The sequence below is a fragment of the Pleurodeles waltl genome, chromosome 6 (assembly GCF_031143425.1).
Source record: "Pleurodeles waltl isolate 20211129_DDA chromosome 6, aPleWal1.hap1.20221129, whole genome shotgun sequence".
NCBI classification, from domain to species: domain Eukaryota; kingdom Metazoa; phylum Chordata; class Amphibia; order Caudata; family Salamandridae; genus Pleurodeles; species Pleurodeles waltl.
The window spans coordinates 829,091,173-829,111,947 of NC_090445.1; positions in this window are offsets into that span (position 1 = coordinate 829,091,173).

The following is a 20,775-nucleotide window of genomic DNA, read 5'->3' on the forward strand; positions in this document are numbered from 1 at the left end:
GACATATCAGAGCTTAGGTTTACTCCTAGGTATTTAACGGGTGTTGTTTGCACTTTGATATTAGCAAGATTTGTCCTCGTGGGCATTGTAATTTGAATAGGTTAAAGTATGGACTTATCTGCATTCTATTTGAATCCTGAGTGAGATCCTACTTCCTTTATTGTATCATATATTGCGGGCCATGTATCCGTTGGGTTCCTTATAGACAGTAGTATGTCATCCACCTAAAATGATATAACCTCCCATTTACCTCCCACAAGTATCCCAGCTTCCTCATGTCATAAGGGTAGAAGTCAGGCTAGTGGTTCGATTATCATGGTAAAGATTAACGGTGGGAGGGGGAATACTTGCTGAGTCCCCCTCTCCGTCTGCCAGTCTTCAGAAATCCTATGGCCTACCTTCACTCTGGCCCTATGGTTCATGTATAATAGCGTCAGCCATTTTAAGTAGTCTGGTCCTAATTCATATCTGCAGAGTGTCTGCTTCATGAATGCCTGTGCAGTATCAAATGCCTTGTGTGTGTCCAAAGTGGTCACCACACAGGGCTCTATCCTCTTTTTTGCTAATCCATCATTAAAAAGGCCTTCCTAATATTATTAGTGGTGGTTCAGCCACCCACGACCCCAGATTGACCCTGTCAACCATCTTAGAAAGATGACGCGCTAATATTTTCCCCAATATTTTTGCATTCACATTAATCATCAATAGGGTGGTAAGAGTTGCAGTCTGTGGGGTCTTTGCCCGGTTAAGGCCGTACTGTGATGTTGGCCTCTCACAGTGAAAGCGGAAGCATGTCCTTCTCGAAGGCCTCTATGTACATAGCTAGCAGGGTCTCCACATTAGATCTGCGTATACTTCGAAGAATTCTACACTAAGGCTGTCCATACCCGGCGTTTTCCCTGAATTCATATTTTTAATCGCCCATTTGATAGCAAATTCCTCATTTGGGTCATTCAGTTTCGCCCTCACTGCTGCATCTCCTATGAGAATATGTGTTTCATCTAGTCTAGTCTCTGCCTTGTCATCCTGGTCTGTTTGTGTATATAACTGTCTATTGAATTCAGTGAAGCGACCCAAAATTTCATCCTGTGTGGTAAGAGATACCCCATGTGCATCTTTGATAGAGACCACAGCATTGCTGTCTCTCTCTATTAACCAGCCAAGCTAAAGGTCTACCTGGGTTCCCTGCTTGTGCAACCTTTCCTTGTAAGTCTTGTAATCCTGTTTCCCAAGTGTGTCCCTGGCCTCATCTAACTCTCCTTGCAGTCTGTGTCATATCTCCCATACCTCCACAGTATGTCCGCTATTTGTCGCTCAAGGGTTGTAACTGTGTGTCCCAAGGACCTGTGTACCCCATAGGTTGTTGCAATACATTTCCCCCTTGTAGTGACCTTAAATTCCTCCCACTACACCCCGGGAGATTCCACTGTGCCTATATCAGCTGCAGAAAACTCCTGTATCGTCTCCCTGATTTCCTCCTGATATGCCTGGTCTAAAAGTGCCTGGGGCTGAAGACGCCACTGTGGCGTACATCTGATCCAACAGCTCCACCGAAAGAGGAGCATGATCTGAAAGAGTTCGATCCAAGTACTGTGTCATCCCGAATTGGAGAATGCATAATCTATCCTGGAGAATGCACCATGCAGAGGAGAATAAAAAAGAATACCACCACGTGTCATCCTTCTGTGCTCTCCATAATTCTAATAGATTAAGTGTATCTATGCACTCTAACAGGGCCCTGGAGGACCATCCGAGAGCTCAAAGATTGGATTTGGAACTATCTAGATGCTTATCCAGTACACAATTGCAGCTGCCCATCCAGAGTATGTCATAATGTAAGTACAGTGTTAGGGTCTGCACCACTGAATCAAAGGATTCAGGCGTGTCAATGTTTGTGGCATATGCATTTAAGAGTACTGTGGGTCTCTGAGTGGGATATTGACATCTACCCATAATAGCACCTCCCTTGCTATGAATGCAAAGCTAGAATACCACAGCCATCGAACACCCTCCATTCTAAATGTAGTTTCTCAAGTTCCTGTGCAAACAAGTGTGTCTCCTGCAACATTGCTATTTTCACCTTCTGCTTTTGCACATACAACCAGATTCTTTGCCTCTTAATGGGATTCTGTATCTCTTTAACATTCCACGACAGTGCTGTTACCCCCATGTGCGCAATATGTGACTCCCCTGTGCACCTTGGTGAAGTAGCAATGGCCTAGCTTCACAGTGTGTGTAGCCTATGCCCCTCCATCTGTCTCTCTGGTGCCCATGCCCTCTAAAGAAAATAGAAAACTTGAACATTCCCCTTCCCTGATCTAATCAGAAATGAATGGCTTTCAACAAACTGTATGGCGTCCTCTGCATTGTCAAGACGGTGTATTTTTGCCCTGGAAGTCTATGTAAAGGCACGCCAGCATCAGCAATGCGTAGTCTAATATTTTATCACTGAGCTTACGCTTCACGTCCATGAACTATCTCCAGCTCCACTGAGTGGTTACACCATAGTCTGGGTAAAAAGAGATTCTGCTCCTATTGCATTCCACATTGCCCTGTTGACGTGACGCTGCTAGTATGTTCAACTTGTCCTTGTACTGTAACATCTGCGCTATGAGCATTTTTGACAGGGCTCCTGACTTGGGTTTACTGCTCGGTGTTCTATAGGTCCTGTCCACCGACAGCACCCATTCATTTCCCAATCTGGGTAAGATCTCGACCAGCCAGGACTCAAGAAATGTTCCACAGAGGTAGTCTCTGTCCCCTCGAGCAATCTAAGAATACGAACATTGTTGCATCTTCATCTGTCCTCTAAATCCTCTAACCTAGCCTCCTGTGCTTGCAACCGCCTTTCCTGATCATCCAGTTGAGTGGTATGTGTCCCCAGCACTTCAACCATATCATTGGTTCTTATTCGAGATCTTTCACTTGTTCCCTCATTTTGTCCATGTCTTGGCCCAGTAATGTCACAGTGATAGCCACACCATCGCTTTTCGGTCTGCTAGGCTTGTTACCCTCCACAATTAGAGTTTTGAGTTCTAAGTTTGATGGGGGTGAGGGATCCCCCAGTATGGACTCCTCAGTGGGTGCCATTGTCTCTAGTCCTCCTTCAATAGTGTTGCGAGTCTTCAAGTCTGCTCCTGCCCCCCCTTAGGTTTCGAGAACAGCCACGCCCGCTGTGGAGCACTGATCAATTTGGGGCCCAGAGAGAGTGTAGTCCGTTTCCTGCCACATCCCAGAAAGACTCCAAGTATATAAACAGCTGTTGCAGTTAGAGGGCTCAGCCTCAGTAGAGTCCGCAGCCAACTCCCCAGGTCTCTTCAAGGTACCATGCAGTGTGGCACCATTAGCAGAATGTCATTGAATTTCATGCAAAGCTGTGCGTTTAGCTGTTGTTGCTTCAGTCATTCTGCCCAGGTGATCTCTCCTGCTCCGTGACACCCCTGAATGCACAGAACCTAGTAACCAAAAGAAGCGCACTGATTATTGCCAACTGGCTGTATTAAAGCACGAGAGGGAAATGTTCAAATGCCTACTTAAACTTTCTGTTTTGATACAAATCAGTATGTCTCTTCTGTGGTTGCAGTAATTTTTGTGCCTCTCACCATTTGCTGCTCTTTCGCCGTAGTCGCCCAAGGGCTGCCTAGCCGGGAGTAAGCCGGTCAGAGGGCTCATGGCCCCTCTCCCACCTTGCCCGGGAGCACTTGAAGTACATTAATCCTTCTGTGTGCATGCAGCACGGTGGGAGGGGGGTGCCTCCAGCCCACCCTTGATGCCCTGGTGATGCTATTTAGGGTGGGTCACCAGCCCTTTACTACCTCTCTCTCAGCTGACCAAACTATCAGCCACTTCTCCCTATAACTTTTCAGGGCTGTAGCCTGTGATCATGCCATCTCTGCTCGAGGCCTCTCCTGGCACCACGTCTCTATGCCACTCACTATCTGTGGCCCAGCTTTCCTTCACTTTCCTCCCCTGGTTACTGTATCTCAGAGCAGTCATGCCGCTTGCTGTCTGCACAGCCCAGACCCGACCAGCCCACTCTGTGCTCCTAATCTGATGAACGCCACAGGTGTGAAAGTGGGTGTGGGGTTCAGCTCTTTCAGACCTCGTCCCAGGGAGGGGGGTCTTCACCAAATTTTGGGTAGCTCACTGCTAGTAGGGGCAGAGGAGAGGCTCGGCGCTGCACTGTGTCAGACCCACCATGAGGTGCGTCCTCCTAGGCAGCCATCTTGGCTCCTCCTTTCTAGTTTTCAGACATAACTCTGTAAGAAACATTTAGATACATTTGCATTGTAACTTTATAGTTTTTTCATCAGGCACAGTATTGCAGGCTCACTCCCGTCTCCCCCCACCAGACAAGCATCACGAAACGTTCAATACATTTTTATGCTCTGCGATGCCCGACTGTTTCGAGAATTTGCTTCATCCTCATTTCTCAGAGTCAAATATTTTCTAGCGGGACCCCATAGATGACGTGATTGGAACTGTGGGACGTGCAATTCTCCATACTTCTCTCTCTGCTTACAGCAGCGCCTGAAGGCAGTAACAGATGACTTCTGCTGTGGCATGGCACAGTCACATGCTTACTTGGAGCTGTAGACTCTTTACAGAGATGTTGGAAAATGTGCTTATTAACTGGTATTTATGGAACACACATGAAGCCTATCCTCCCAAAATGTGGTGTTATTTTGGAATCGGGGATTTTAAGAGTGGCAGCCCTTAGTAAGGACTGATAACTGGCAAGGAGGAATATTCAGCTTAATATCAACATTACCCTGGAGCATACTCTTCATTAGAGGAGCAGCTGGGCCAAGTATACTACTCTAGTAGTAGAGGGGTCATGACCTTGCCTCCGCAAGTCACCATATTTCATGTCGTCACCCCAGATGAAATTTTTAAAATAGGCTTTCACTACCAAATGTTAACCCACAAAAAAGGTAATAATGATAATAAAAGATTTCATTACATGTGTGGATAATCCTGAGAATGAACCTCCAGTAGAACAAGTTTAATACCTTGAGACTCCTGACTTTGACCGCGATGTCACCTAAAGTGCAAATTTTGTATTCCCTCAGATCAGGGCCATGCTTGTGCTCTCTGATTATTCATTTAACACCGTTTGCCTAAAATGTAGAGCCTGTCCAGAACAAACACCACCTCAGGTCAGCCAGATCAAACATTTAAGAAAGCAGAGTAATAAGAGGTAAAATCTCATTGGTCACAGTTTGGCTTATTCTGTGTCAAGCCCTCAGCATATCCGACATACGACATCACCTTCATTGTAGCATATCAAGCAAGTCTAGTCATGAGAAGGACCAAACTGAAACTAGAACAGCAGGTGCCCAACACATGGTTCAGCACTGTGTTTGCTTCCCTCAAGAGAGATGGCAGGAAATTAGAATACCCATGGTGCAGATAAAACATGAGGATCACAGGGACCGTTGCAGAATACACAGATGAGGTGCTTCAAAGATGCCCAAAGAGCTAGTTCTACTATAATCATATCGAGAAGGGCAATCTTATACATGGCCAGTAAATTAAACAAATCAGAGACACATAAATCTGCCCCGTTTGCAATCCAATAGCACAGAGAGAATCTGCACTCAAGCTTTGACTCACAAATAGTGCAAATATGAGAGGACATAAGAAGAAACCAGGAAGCATCATCAAATCTTCAAAGCCCTCTACCCAACTTCAAGGTCATCTCTAAAATGACTACACGATGCCTGCAACCATTGTGGAGCTGGAGGTCGCCAGAGTTTCCCATGAAATCAAAGCATTCATTCTAACTGTGTTTGCCTGTTAACATATGTCATTAAAATCTTAGTGAATCCCTCCATCACCAAGGGTAGATTGACCAGCTCTTTTAGGCTCCTGAACATATGTTTGAGGTCCTGAAAATGTTTTTTAGCCAGATGAAGTGTTTCCGCTTCCGAGGTGATTGTTCGATGTATCATGGAGGTGTATTCGATGTGGGGCTTCTTTCTTCTCAGAGTCATAGTTTCTTTGCGGGCATAGAGAGTAATGTATTGAACAATAAACCGTGGCAGGTGGGATTGGAACAAACGCAATTTTTTTTTAGAATATTGCATGTTACCCCCAACTAATTTTCACTACTCACAAAGCTAGTGTTCAGTTTCTGGGGTAATTCTCGCCAACACCTACAGCCACATTTCATAGCACAAGACACACAAAAAAAGACAAACAAACATCTCTCACAACAACTATCATCACAACAAAATGGATCCAAAACACCCACACTTAAAATCAATCAATCATACTGACTTTCAGAATGCTTGTTTTAGTATGAGTTAACACTTTCTAAACACAGTCTGACTCCTGCTCGAATTTTCAAAAAAGTTTGCAGATATTTCATTCTCATGTTTTATCCTTGAGAGATTTGGCAGAGTGCTCTTTTTTTAGAAATAACTCCGACCTGTCGCAGAGAATAATTTATATTCCTACAGCAGACTGACGTTCTGCACTTTTTCTACGGAACCCCTTTGGTTTTTGCGTATTATATTATGGAATCTATCACAAGATTTTGCATTTTCTGAACAAAATAGAAACTTTACCATGTAGAAAATTTCTTAAACAATTTATAGTGGCCATTAGAACAAAAATCTGATTAGAGTATGAGCGGTTCCGATTATTATTAATGAAAACAAATGGTAACAGCTTTGCTGTTGCTGTTGCTGGATTTCCTGCCTCTGTGCCAAAAAGCTCCTGGCGTGGGCTCATTTGTTTACAAGGCTTAGTTTCTTCTATTATGTCCAGTTGAATTATGGTTTGAAGGTTATGCTGCTTTGTTACAGCTTATTTAGTACTAACATGAAGACCTTGGGTGTCCTGGTAACTCGAAATGTAATAAAAGACTTCACTTAGATACCATGCCCCGCCTTTTAACATAAACTGAGATTAATAAGGTCACTATGGCACCTCTATGAACCGAGGAAAGTCCCACGGGATTTTTCAATGTTTACTCTTGTGTCTAAAAAGTTGACAGTGTAATTGTAGCAACCTCAGTGGCCTTTCCTTCCTTTTATGTGTCGGTGGACTAGGAGGTGGGCTTCTGCACAGGCTTCTTCTACCTGTTTCCTCACCTCTTGCCAGTTAATGAGGGTGGCACTTGTGCCCACGTAGGATGGTTGCTCTCATGCTTTGTCCTCTGTCGTCCACCCAGACTCTCTATCTCTGAAATAACCTGCTATGACCTCCACCTGCCCAACCACTTGTGTGCTATTGCTTCTCCCTTCCCTCTACTCATATACCCAGTCAATCAAACCACCCACATACATCATGTCCGCAGCGCACTGTCTGCTGCTGTGTCGAGTGCATCTGGAAGGAAAGAGCACTTTTCTCCAGTACCATATATTTCCTGTACGTCAGCACATGCTGGTCTTTGCAACTACAAGTGGTACTTACCTCAATCGGCTCCACTTATAGGGGTTGTATGACATTACAACACTGCTAATTACCATGCATGACTTTACCACGCATATGTCTTTTACCATGCAGGGATGTATAATTATGATGTTACATATATATATATATATATATATATATATATATATATATATATATATATCAAAAATATTCATGAAATTCTTCACGAACGACCGCACTCCGGGACCTCATATTTCAAAGGTTCTTTTATTTAGGCTCCATTGTTTTCGTTTATAGCATAACAATCACCCGCCCAACGCATTTCGGTCTGAAAGACCTTGATCACGGGCATTTCCGGTTAGGGGTTCCTGTTTCCAAAATGTATATGTCACAGTAACACATTTGAACCCAACATGTTTTTAAATCCACTTTAAAACTGCTAATCTCTGCTAGTAAAGTTTAACAACTACAATCTGAGCATCTAAAACTCATCCATAGTCTCCAGATAAACTCAATTGTTATCTAGCACACCATATGCTTGTAACGCAGCATTCTGGGAGTTGTAGTTACCACCAAACAAAGACAATTAACCAATATGTTGGTGCACCTCAAAAATATGTGTCTGTGACATCATATGTATTTCTCACCCCGAAATTTTAAAAATATAAAGTATCAACCTAACTGAATATTAGCTACAAGTGATTCAACATAGAACAAACAGTGTTTTTGTTGTTATTTACTGTGGCTAAAGTAAGCAAGTACAAATGTACAAATAATTCCTCATCCTGATTCATCCCCAGAGGGGTCAGAGTACGAATCTCCACAATATGTTTTGACTGTAGTTGTTGTAGTCTCTTTTCTCTATCCCCTCCTCGTTCACTTATGGGAACATGGTCAATTGCATAAAAAATCATTGTTTCCCATTGGCTGTCTTGTGCTAACTCCATATGTTTGGCCGTGGCATAACTTCTATCTGTGTTTATGGTGGCACGAACATGTTCAAGTATCTTTTTTTTTGTTTCACATATGGTGCTCCCAACATACTTTAAGCCGCAAGGGCATTCATTAACATATACTGTAAACCGGCTCTTGCAAGTAATATGTTGTTTGATGCTTTTTGTGACTCCATTACCAATGGTATATTCCTTGGTGTTTCTCGCAATTTTGCACGTGTTGCAATTGCTGCATTTACAGAAGCCAGGTTTTTTAAGCCAGTTGCCCTTTTTCTGAGAACTAAAATGACTTTTGGTTATTCTGTCCAGCAAATCTGGTGCTCTTCTAAAAGTCATTCTAGGATAATCTCCCATGATCTCATTTACTGTAGGATCCAGTTGAAGAATAGACCAGTGTTTTGTTAAAATCTTCCGTAACTGGGAGTCATTGCTGGAATATGTTGTAATGAAACGTATAGGATCTTCCGATTGACTTTTCGACAAAGAAGTTGTTTTATGAATTAATTCCATTTTCTAAATCTGTTCAAGTCGCTGTTTTGCCTTATTGATACATTTCCTGGGGTATTTTCTGGAAATGAATCTATCTTCTGAGGCCTTCAAATGTTTGGCAAATTCTCCAGATTCTGAACAAATTCTTTTGATCCGTAAGAATTCACCATACGGTATGTTCCATTTGGTATTGGGTGGATGAAAACTGTTGGCATGTAACACTGAATTCATGGAAGTGACCTTTCTATGTAAAGTGGTGTGTATCAATCCTTCTCTTATGTAAATTTCTGTATCCAGGAACGTCACTCGCGTATTGCTGATTTCATAAGTGAATTGCAATTTAGCAACAGTATTGTTCAAAATTTTGAAATATTCCTTAAATTCAATTTCTGTGCCATCCCAAATCAGAAATAGATCATCTATGAATCTTAACCAACTTATCACCTTCTGCTGAAATTTTTCATTTTCTTCTGCCCATGCTATTCTCTGTTCAAACCAGCCCATTGTTAGATTCGCAAAATTCGGAGAGAAGGAAAACCCCATGGCTGTTCCTTTTATCTGCAAAAATAACTGCTGATCAAACTGGAAGAAATTGTTGGTGAGGCAAAGATTGATCATCTCTAAAAGCATTTCATTGTGTTGGGCAAATTGGATGTTTCTTTGGCTCAGAAAGTGCCTGCATGCCTGAATACCTATCTGATGTTCGATATTGGTATATAAAGAGATCATATCCATTGTTATCAATTTATATGAGTCCTGCCACGGAATGCCATCCAGATGTCTCAATAAATCCCTTGTGTCCTTCAAATATGAATTTAAGTTACATGCCACTGGTGCTAAAAAGAAATCAATATAATTGGATATAGCTTCCAATAAAGATTGATTAGCTGAAACTATTGGCCTCCCAAGTGGATTTTTTGGATTTTTATGGATTTTGGGAAGAAAATAAATTGTGGGAGTGACCGAAGTTCAACTGTCAGATATTTAGCTTCGTCCTGATCAATAAGGCCATGTTTTATCCAATTTTGTAAATATGTTTGAATTTGAGCTGCCACCTGTTTCGTAGAATTACTATTTATGGGCTGATAATAAGTTACATCCGATAGTTGTCGCATTGCCTCCTGTACATATATGCTTTTGTTTTGAATTACGATATTCCCGCCTTTGTCTGCGGGTTTAATTATTAAAGTTTCATCCATTTGCAAATCACGAAAAGTTTGTACTTCTGTTTTTGTCAAGTTGTTTTTACCACAATTCCATTTTGTTTTGTATAAATAATCAACAACATATTCGGCAAATAAATCAATTTTATTTCTTGCTGGTAATGCTGGACAAAACCTGGACTTAGGTCTTTTTTTTAGTTAGGCCTGCTTCTAATGGTATTATAGCCTGTAATTCATTAATCAGCTCTTCATCTTGCGTATTTCCTGTACGCCAGCGCATGCTGGTCTTTGCAACCACAAGTGGTACTTACCTCAATCTGCTCCACTTATAGGGGTTGTATGACATTACAACACTGCCAATTACCATGCATGACTTTACCACACATATGTCTTTTACCATGCAGGGATGTATAATTAAGGTGTTACTTTTATATATATATATATATATATATATATATATGTATATATGTATATATACATACATATATAAATATATATATATGTGTGTGTTCTGTGTGTATATAGATATAGATATATATTCACTTAAAAAACAAAAGTTACAGGGACGTTATAGTTAGGCTCACATTTCAAACTTACAAAACCATAGAAATTCAGCAGTTACAGTTATTTCAAGTAACTATAACTTGTGCCCTAAGGTAACTATAGCTTGCAACCTGACATGCACAGTTTCCTCATCAATACTTTTATTGCAAATGTTGCAGTGATAATTTCAATGATGTCATAGAAGATGTCATGACTGATGTAATATTTGGGGTATGCAGAAATCAGAGGCTTGCCTATAACTGCAATAATGCAGGCTGGAATAGACCCTGGGGAAAAGAAAATATAACTGTAGAAAAACATAGCTGCTCATTGAAATGTGGCACCCCTCCAAATGTTGTGACTATTGTGAGGAACAGTGGACAGTCAGAAAGCTGCTGGTAGAAAGACCCTGCAGGCTCTGTATCCGTAAGAAAGTGATAGCCTTACTATAAGACTTATATTATGAACTAGCTCATATAAAATATGCAATCATTTAACCTGCGTTTACCAGCTTTCTCACAGAATGGGTGATGACAAATCCCAGAAATTACAGGATATTCAATTACAGTCTAGAGAAACTGGAGTCGAGCAACCCATGGGAAAGATTCCAGAAAATTAAAGGAGAATAATACAACAAAAAAGACAAGGCTCCACCAGGACCCAAGAAGGTATCCGAGGGAGGAAACAAATTAAGGTGTGGGAACAAGGGAAGGCATGATGCTCTGAAATCTGATATAGGTATCTGAAACTACTTGAAACTTTGCCAGACACCTGGTTTCTGCGTAGATGCACTTATGTGCTGCAAAGGCATCCGCAACCAGGAAATGCCACACTAGCCCACTAATCAGCCTCAGTATGAAGAAGGGATTGCCTTGTACACTCCTGGTGTATCACCTATTCAGTTGCCGTACTCCTGTTCACCAAAGTTGCTGCATTGTGTGATTCGGCTTGCACCAGCCCTGCCTCCTGGCATGAGGTGCAAACAGCCCTTATCCTCGAGATGTGAATAGTGTGCCACATGACCTGCCCTTCGAGGCCCTGACAGAAGCAATCCATTAATAATGTTCCCTACCAGTGCAGTATCCACCTTAATGTGCCAGTGAAAGTGATACCAAGATACAATAGTTCACCACTTAAAGATATTATATCCACAGGCACCACAACATCTTTAATTTCTTTCTCTCAAGAAGAAGCACGTTGGCCTCCTGGCATTGCTTAGGTCCTTCCCACATTATAGTATATTGCTAAGAGATCTAGCTGGTGTTGGGGTCCATTAGGAATGTGATTCAGACTAGCTAGACTGGCTGCATACAGATATGTCCCTATAAAGTAATTCCTACTACATGGGAAAGGCTTAGGTGTGCTTCAGGTATTGAAGAAGGTCACAGAGGAAGATACTAAACAAGGTCAGGACAAGCACACAACCTTACATGAGAATATTTTTACCCCAATTATCTTGTGAAGACTTTTTGGGGGGTCCTGTTGTCACTCCATTGTTCTGGATGTGTCCATGCCTGTATGTCAGAATATCAACTGCAGAATATTGCCACTGTTACATATTCAAGGTAAGGATACACAGATAAGTACACATTTAGCCATTGTTAACTTCTCACCTTCAAGGAACATATGTATTAAGTTAAGAATACTACATTTGCGCTTAACTATTTATACCTCCCTTGACAATACAGTGGTAGTCAATATTCTGCATTCAATAATTTTAGGGCGATATTAAAAAAAACTCAATATTGTGGTAGGACTCTCTGTCCATGTGGTTTGCCTGCTTTCATCCTCTTGCTTCTGGTACCTAAACTGTAGCATGCGGTTAAACTTAAAAAACAATTGTGAAAATACTGAATTTGAAAATTCTAAATGTTGAAGACATTTTGTCAGAAAACAAACATTATTGAGAATCTCCAAAAGTTAGGAGAAGATGAGAAAAACATCAGAGACCTGGTTTAAAATAATAGGGTTAAAAGATGCTAACACCCCCACTCTTCTCCCCATGTTGCCGCATGATATTGACAGTCTGGGGATATTACTAAACCTGAGGGCCCCTGAGTCAAGAAAACTAGACAGGTATGAGACTGACTACAAAATGTGTTGCTGGAGAATCGTTATTTTTGCTCGTCATGCATTTCCCCAGGTGGAGTCTGTGTCAGCGTAGTCCAGCCCTAAGCTCTTCTACCCTGGCCTCTGCTGATCCCAGGAAACCCAAAACTACCTCTGTAGCAACAGGTTACAGCGTTTGCTCAAATGCATCCCACGACTGCAATTGCAGCGCTGAGAACCATTGGGCTGATATAAGAAGTAAGCTATGTAACAGACCCCTCCTCTTTCAGTAAATGTACCAGAGTTCAGCTTTATTGGAATACTTGATACGTCACATTGTTTTAGTAGATCTGGATTAACTTGGAAATTTGGGTTGTTTGCAGCATCCCTGCCCTAGTAGGTTGTGTTGCATGGATTAGCAAGGGTTTGGTGCTACATAGTGCAAAGTCATTTGGCACTGCACTCATGTCAACATTGGCCAAAAAGGTTCTTTAATAGGCGCTGCTATTTGTACAGCTTTGCATTGTGGAAAGAACTTTGTCAATCATTAGTTAATCCAGGCCATAGTTGGCAAAAGTGTGCTCCCCAACAGTATAGCCCACTCCTCACGCAAACCAAATTCACTGATACAGAATAACACATTTGACAGTCCATCACATTTACAAAACCAAGCACAGGCGCCTCACACAGGGCAAAGTGATGCCTAATGACAATACAGTTCACCACAATTTGTCAAGCAATGGACAATGCTTCACTAATGGAACGAGAAACTAAAAACTCTGAAGGTTGACACCCAGTACAGAACCAGACAACACAAAGACTCCATGCAACCTCAGACCCAATAGTGTCACAAGACGTTCCCCCAATATACTAAAGGAAACCAACACAAACAAAAGGTTTGGCTGCCAAAGGACTATGAAGAGTTAATGTATTACTTTAAAGTTACAGGGATGGCATTTCTAGCTGATAAGAATGTAATCAGAAACAATTATTGAACTAGTGGCAACAGTATCTGGTTCTTCTCCTTTAATTGTCTTTGTTATGCATGATTTCTGGTTCTTAATTTTTTGGGTTGAAGTTTGAGGCTACTCTGTCACCACTCAATGGATGTATCTTATCTTGTGAATCTCTAATCAACTATATTACCACCCTTGCCATGCTGAATATCTTAGGCCTCGAGAATAGATTCTAAGTAAGACCTTTTCACAGGAACCACCATTTCTTGTTCAGCCTCCATTCCTCGTGAGTTGGCCACAAAGGGCACATAGGTCGCAAACTACCACACGCCTTACAATTATAATGACGTTTTTGTTTCCTGTTTTCATGAATTCAATAGTTTTGTTTTTACTCCTACCATAGTTGATCCCTATATGCAATTTTCTTAATTTTGTGTCATTTTACTCATCAGGTATTTCCATTTTAACCAACATGTTTTGGACCTTGTAGTTTTTAGGGTCAAGCGCACAAGCGCTCTTTTCCTGTTGTAATCCCTCTGTGGACTTTTAACCACATCCATGTCATGCCCATCACTTTAGTTGGTTTGTGAGCTTGCGTTTTAAAATTAGTTTGATTTATTAGTGAAAGGCATGCATACGTCATGCCTTTTCCGGTGTTTAGCCCTCCTCAAGCGCACTGGCCAACTACTGAAAACATACAAGGCTCCATGCTTTCCGTATGGTCTCTGGACTACTTTTTCTCTTTATTTCGTAGGCAGCACGATTTCGCTGAGTACTACTCGAGCGCTTTTCATGACTACAAGTTTAATTCTATTGTGTAGCCTAGCGCTCCTCCGCAAATTCAAGGTTTTACACAGCGCGCTCTAGTTTTTTATTACTATGCAAAGGCAAAACCAGACCAGTCTTTTTGTTCTGATTAGTCACTTTCATGCTCATGGTGTGGCGCTTTAAATCGCCCCCCTTAAGTGAAATTATATTATTGCAAGAAAAGTCCGGGTAGGAGCTTACAACGCTTTTAGCTCTAACTCGAGCAAACGTGAGACCCATTGCATTGCAAATGCTTGTTTTATTCGTAATTGTTTTGTGGTTATGTTTATTGTATTTTCGCTACATTCCTGCCTCAAGAGGAATGTCTGATGCTTTTTCCAAACTATAAAGGGTGAGCAAGGGATCTCTCACGGAAAGAAGCCAGTTTACCTTTCATAATGAGACTGTTCGAGTTCGGTTATAAGCTGCTTACATCTAAACAATGGCACGTGTCCCCTACAAATTAACAACGTGATTTTCTACAATATTGTAGCGAGATAATACATCACGGCAGCTAGCCAGAGCAGTGTTACATAAGACCAACTGGCCACATTCAGCAATCATGAAAACGCATTCATGCAAGACCTGGGAAACATTTGAGAGATGGCAAGTGGCATTTGACAGAAGCCTTAATGACAAACTACCATCAGGGACAGTGGGACTACACAATTCCGCGGCCACATCATTTTCTGTACACTTATGAACGTTGCTCTGTTTTAAGTGCAGCACACAGTGCACGGGTAGGACAATACTTTCCAAAGTAGTCGCTTTTCACTTCCTAATTGATTTATTCTGGAGTTAAAAAGGAATTAAAGAAGTAACAAGTTTGCCTGAACTGTACTAATGTCTCCAACTGATGAACTTGTGGAAAGTCTTTTGGCTGCAGCATGACAATATCCCATACAGATGTAATGGTAATGAAACTAGAGTGGAACGAATGCTTCTTTGTCTGTTTACATATTTGGTCTTTGTTTCATAATTAATCTCTGCTTACGTTCTGATGTATTTAATGTTACAGGGCTTCCAAGTGACTCAGCTGCAGAACATAATACATATTTAATGTAACATACTGTTCTGCAGGGCTGTATTTTTAATAGAAAGAGATGTTTCCAGGGGCCATATAGAGTAGAAACAGTGTGAACCTAAAAAAGGTATTACCGTTTTTTACATATTATGTACCGAATAAAAGAAACGCACCCTCAGTTGCAAGAAGTGTGTGCTTGTAGGCATGTTTCTGCTGAATACAAGATTGTACATTTTACACAACTGTTATTCTTTCGCTGCTAGAAAAGGCAGCACTAATGAATTGGCATTCCAATGCAAGATAGAAACATTGCAAGTTGATGAACAACTTCTTGAGTATGATCTGCTGAATGTGTATAATTTCCTTTCATAATAACCCTTTTCATTTTGCACAGCACTTGGTTCCATTTTGTATCAAGGTGCGCTACAATGTCGAAATAGCAGCAAGTAAAACCACCAAATATGTTGCTTAGTGTCGCACAAGTCGTCTTTTCTTGACTCGTAATTTATCAAACCATACTGCATACTTTGGCCCATATTTATACTTTTTTATCGCCGCCTTTGCGCCGCTTTTTTTACCAAAAACGGCGCAAATTTACAAAATACAATTGTATTTTGTAAGTTTGCGCCGTTTTTGGGTAAAAAATGACGCAAATGCGGCGATAAAAGAGTATAAATATGGGCCCTTGTGTGCCACTGCCTCATAATTCCAATGGCACTTACTATGGAAGAATGTTACCCAGCATGTCAAAGGTGGAGGAACTGGAGACCAACTGCACTTTACAAGAGTTAGGAAGTACCTGGCTGTAATGATTTCTGCCCAGGAGGATTGTTTGGGTGACAGTGATTCACTGGGCGGTGACCTGCAGTTAATGTGGTTTTCTCTTTCCGGTGTTGTGAAATAGAACTCCTCAGGCCAGTAAACGTCCCCAGGAACCGAAGAAATGGTGCAGTGGCTGTTAGCGGGCAGTTTGGTTTTTGCTGGATAGGTGACAGCTAATGGGGCTCAGGTAGCCGAGACCCTGGGGTCAGTTTGTCATATTTAATCTTAAAAACAACTGAACACATGCAACGCTGTGAGGTCCCAGCACGTGCTGCTTGCCAAAGGCTCGATTACAATAAATCAGGAACTTGAGGGAGCTACAGGCTCTTCCGGTGTCTAAGTTGCATCAAAAACTCTGACCAATAAAGATGTACATAGTTCCTGGATATTAAAGACACTAGCTTTATTGTCCTTCATTGGTGTCCATTGGGATACTATATTCAGATGACTTCAGTAAGACAATGTTCAACCCTTTGCCCCTCATCTTTCTTTCAGTGTCTGTTTTGGTCCGAGCGCACAAGCGCTCTGGCCTGTTGTAATCTATCTGTGGGCTTTTTACCATGCCCACCGCACGCCATCATTATCACTCGTTCATGGGCTTGCCTCTCAAAAATCCTTTGTTATCATTGGTAAATGATTTAGGTTTGTCCCTCCTTAGGCGGTTTGGTTACCGCCTTCGTCATCAACCCTGCTACATGGATAATTGCACATTTGCCCATACATTTGACTGCGAGCAAACTTCTTTTTCCTTTTGTGTCTTTGCGCTCATTCATGCTCATGGTGGCCATGGCACCTTGAATCGGCTCGCGTATGTCAACTGTTTCACTTTTAATTTTCAGTTTATGTGTCAAGAAAAGTCCAGTTAGGAATTTACAACGCTAATAGCTCTAACTTGAACAAACACAAGAGCCATTGCATTGCAACTGCTTGGGTTAGGAAAGCTGCTATTCTGCTCCTCACAGTTCTCCGGGACACTGAAAAAGATGGCCCTTTGAGGAGAACACCGGCCAGACCAAATGTTGCATCGTGGTTTTAGGCCAGACACGAGTGCAGATCTTGATTAGTCATTTGTCAAAAATTGACTGATGTCCGTCCACCCCACTCTAACTTCTCTGGTTTCCTTTACAGGTGGGGAAAAAACGGTTTCAATCAACATAGTCAACACCAGCTTTGCCATTTGAAATACAATCGCTGCCAGGCAATTATAGGCATTTCTTGGTAGACATTGCATCGGAAGGCCCACCATATTTAGCCATCCTGGAACAGCCATGCACAGCATGGCACTCTAAGGCAGAAACCGATCAGTGTCCTCCATGGGCTGGGAGCAATTGCCCAGCAGTTCCGGGACATTGATTTTTAGGGGAGGGGTTATTGTCTTTGAAAAGCAAAAAATGCCGGCTGCCCTACAGTGCCACCATGGCATGACGTACCGCCACCAAAGTGTGATACTTCACCAAATGCAGCTACTTCTGTCGTGGTGGATAAGGTGGCAATGTTAATGCCCCCACGGACATCCAAATGCGATCTTACACTTTTGTGACCTTTCTCCTTGCACAAGAGTCCAATTTCAACTCTTTGAGGGCTGTTGCATTTTTTATAGTGTAAATCTATTGCACGTGTTACACTTGAGCAAACCAGTATTTTAGATTTGCGCAGTTTTAATCTAACAAAACGAGAACACTTCCCAGCACAGCAATGTATCGAAAAGTGCTGCAGGTGAATAACATTCTTCAGCTCCTCTTCTGAAACGCTGAATTCTGCCCATAATATATTTTGTCAAACTTCATGATACAATATTTATCTGCACAAACGGCTTGCTGGTGAAAAATGCTCTAAAGTGGAGCATTTGTATATTAAAAGGAAAATGTCAGCTCTGCTGAAGATGGGGACCCTGCAACTGTACAGGAGTCTGGCTTTCACCTTGTCGAGGCCCACAGTGGTGCTAGGTGGCTCTGTAAATGACTGCAGCTTAATTCCAGCTTGTATGCCCGCTCAATGGTGATATGAAGTTAATGGCGTCTTTATTACAGAATGCCATGCTATATATTAGGAAACCATGACTACATCTCATGGTAACTCTAATTGCAATCCAACAGTCGCAGAGAGATGTCAAGTGGCACTTCGTACGCCCTGTGAATGAGTCACTGCAGTTATTCATGGCAGATATTTAACACCTACAACTGTCCAACTGAATATTGCAGACGTATTTGCTTTTGTGGTCAGTCCTTGCTATAATGATCATGAATGAACCATGGATATACATGTTTTATACATTGGCTGCCGGGCATGGCCATGATTTAACCGATATCACTCATAGTGCAATGTAATGCACTTGGGTAACTATATGACAAACTGATTGCACACAAAGGAAGTTCATGTTTCCCACATGATATGATGTAAGGGACGTTTTAATTCGAATACTTTATTTAGACAGTTTACACATACATTAACATACAATAGCAGAATTAACTATACCTACTATGTGCATAGGAAGTACAATGGTTAACGTCATTTCAAAGTGGCACCCAGGTGCATTAAACAGACAGACAGGTACTTTCACAAAACACTCTACAGATGGCACCCAAGAACAGAGTGAAACGATTCACCGGTGGCACAGCGCACAAAATGTTATAAAGACGGTATCAAAGCGCAGTGTTAAACAATTCTTTAAACAAGTGACACCTGGATGTGTGGCAATACTCAGACAGGAATAATATAGCAGAACCATGATGCAAGATATTTACATATAGGCCGTAGACACGGTGGGAAATGAAAAGAGGTGCTGGGGAGATAAGCAGAGGAGAACCATGGACCAGAACGGTCACAAAGGAAGAGAGATGCTAATAATGGAAATTAGCACAATAGAACACAATATTGGGACAAGGATCAATTTGCATATTTATCTGAGTAGTTAAGGTGTTAGAGAATGGACCAACGGGACTGGTTCAGGATCCTTCTAGGCCCTAACGGCCATGCATGACCTCATCACAGGAAGTCACACTTTGCTGTCTAGGAAGTTGCCAAGACTTTTCTTCTTTGGCCCCTAGCTTTGATGGTCAGATTAGATGTCATTTCACATTTAACTGAATATGGTAGGGAAGAGGAATACCTTGATCCCACTTGTCCATGGAAGCCTAAACAGGAGCTTAAATATGGCTGCACATAAAGGTCCCTTTGATTTTGCAATGTACAAAGGAAGTCCCTCTAATATAATGCAGGTTTTAGGGATAGCACCCAACAAATTAAAATAGAGTGCTCCCAAATTTAAACAGGTTATAACGAGTACAGAGCACACATCAAAACCAGACCAGTGGGGCTGTGTGGCCTAGATGGCCAAGATGGCGGGCAAACTTTATTGAGCTCCTGCACCACCACTCCATCTTTGCATCTCCTCTGAGTGCTGGCATACATGAAAGGGCACCACAGAGTGCTGTGGCACTCAGTCTGGTTGTCCCGCTCAGTCCTCAGACACCGCAGCACGCACTATCGGCAAGGGGTGCGGCCTTGGATGTGTTGACGGGGCAAGGCCGAGGTGGGGACTGATGCATGCTGATTTTACTGTGGTGAGTGCCAGCTTTACACACAGCCAAGTGGGTGTTCTTGGCCGATGAAATACTGCTGGGACCTGGCCGTGGTAGTGAATCCCTGCTGTGAGGCAGCAATGGCTAATGCCCACCTCAACACTGCAGCAAGAGCAGAGCCAGGGCTGAGAACACTTCCTAACCATGAGGTAGGCCATGGGAAATGGGCCTATGTAGACAGTTGGACTCAAGAGTCTGGCAAGGCATCCCATCGGTGCCTCGAAACCCATCCTAGGACCCCGGGGCAGGGGTGAAGTTGGGACCTAGGACAGAAACATAAGAAGCATGGGCAGGCCAGGAAATCACTGACCCCTACTACTTGTGGTTTTGGGTTTGGACCTGGAGACTGGGCCCGGTTTCTGGCAGTACGGACACAATGGCCGCAGTCCTCTGAGATACACTTACTGCCCGAGATCCCACTGGTGAGCAAAGCCCCCCTTCCCTGTGAACTGCATCCCCTTTTATTGGGGCCCCAGAGGCCAGATACCCTGTACCTGTACGGGCCACGGAATGGGCAAGTCTTGGACAAGTGCCACAATATGCTGCATCATCCTGTGCCTTCAAGCCTGCTCCGTAGCCCCCCAGAGCCCTTGGTCTGACACCACAGTAGCCTGTGCCCCACCTACTACCTAGTGGTCTTTGACCCTGCTGATATCCCTCGGGCCCCAAACCCTTACTTGGCCAGACATATCTCCTGTTTTCGGTCACACCTGGGTTGGCCCAGAACACACTGCCAAATCCTGGGGCAGAGGGGGGCAGGTTGCTCATGCTGCTCGGAGGCCGTGTATTTCATAGTCTGAATCCGTTGCAAGTGGACTGGCTCTCCCCTTTTCCCCCTTCACTAACTGCGACACGCTCAAGTAATTCACACGCAATGCTGCTATCATCGCCCCTCCCTGTCCAAAACAGAGAAACCTTGACGCCCCAGGGCGATGGCACGGGGGACCACAATCGTCTCCTGACCCTCGATGAAGCCATGGGCTGCGACAAGGGTCACAGAGTGCA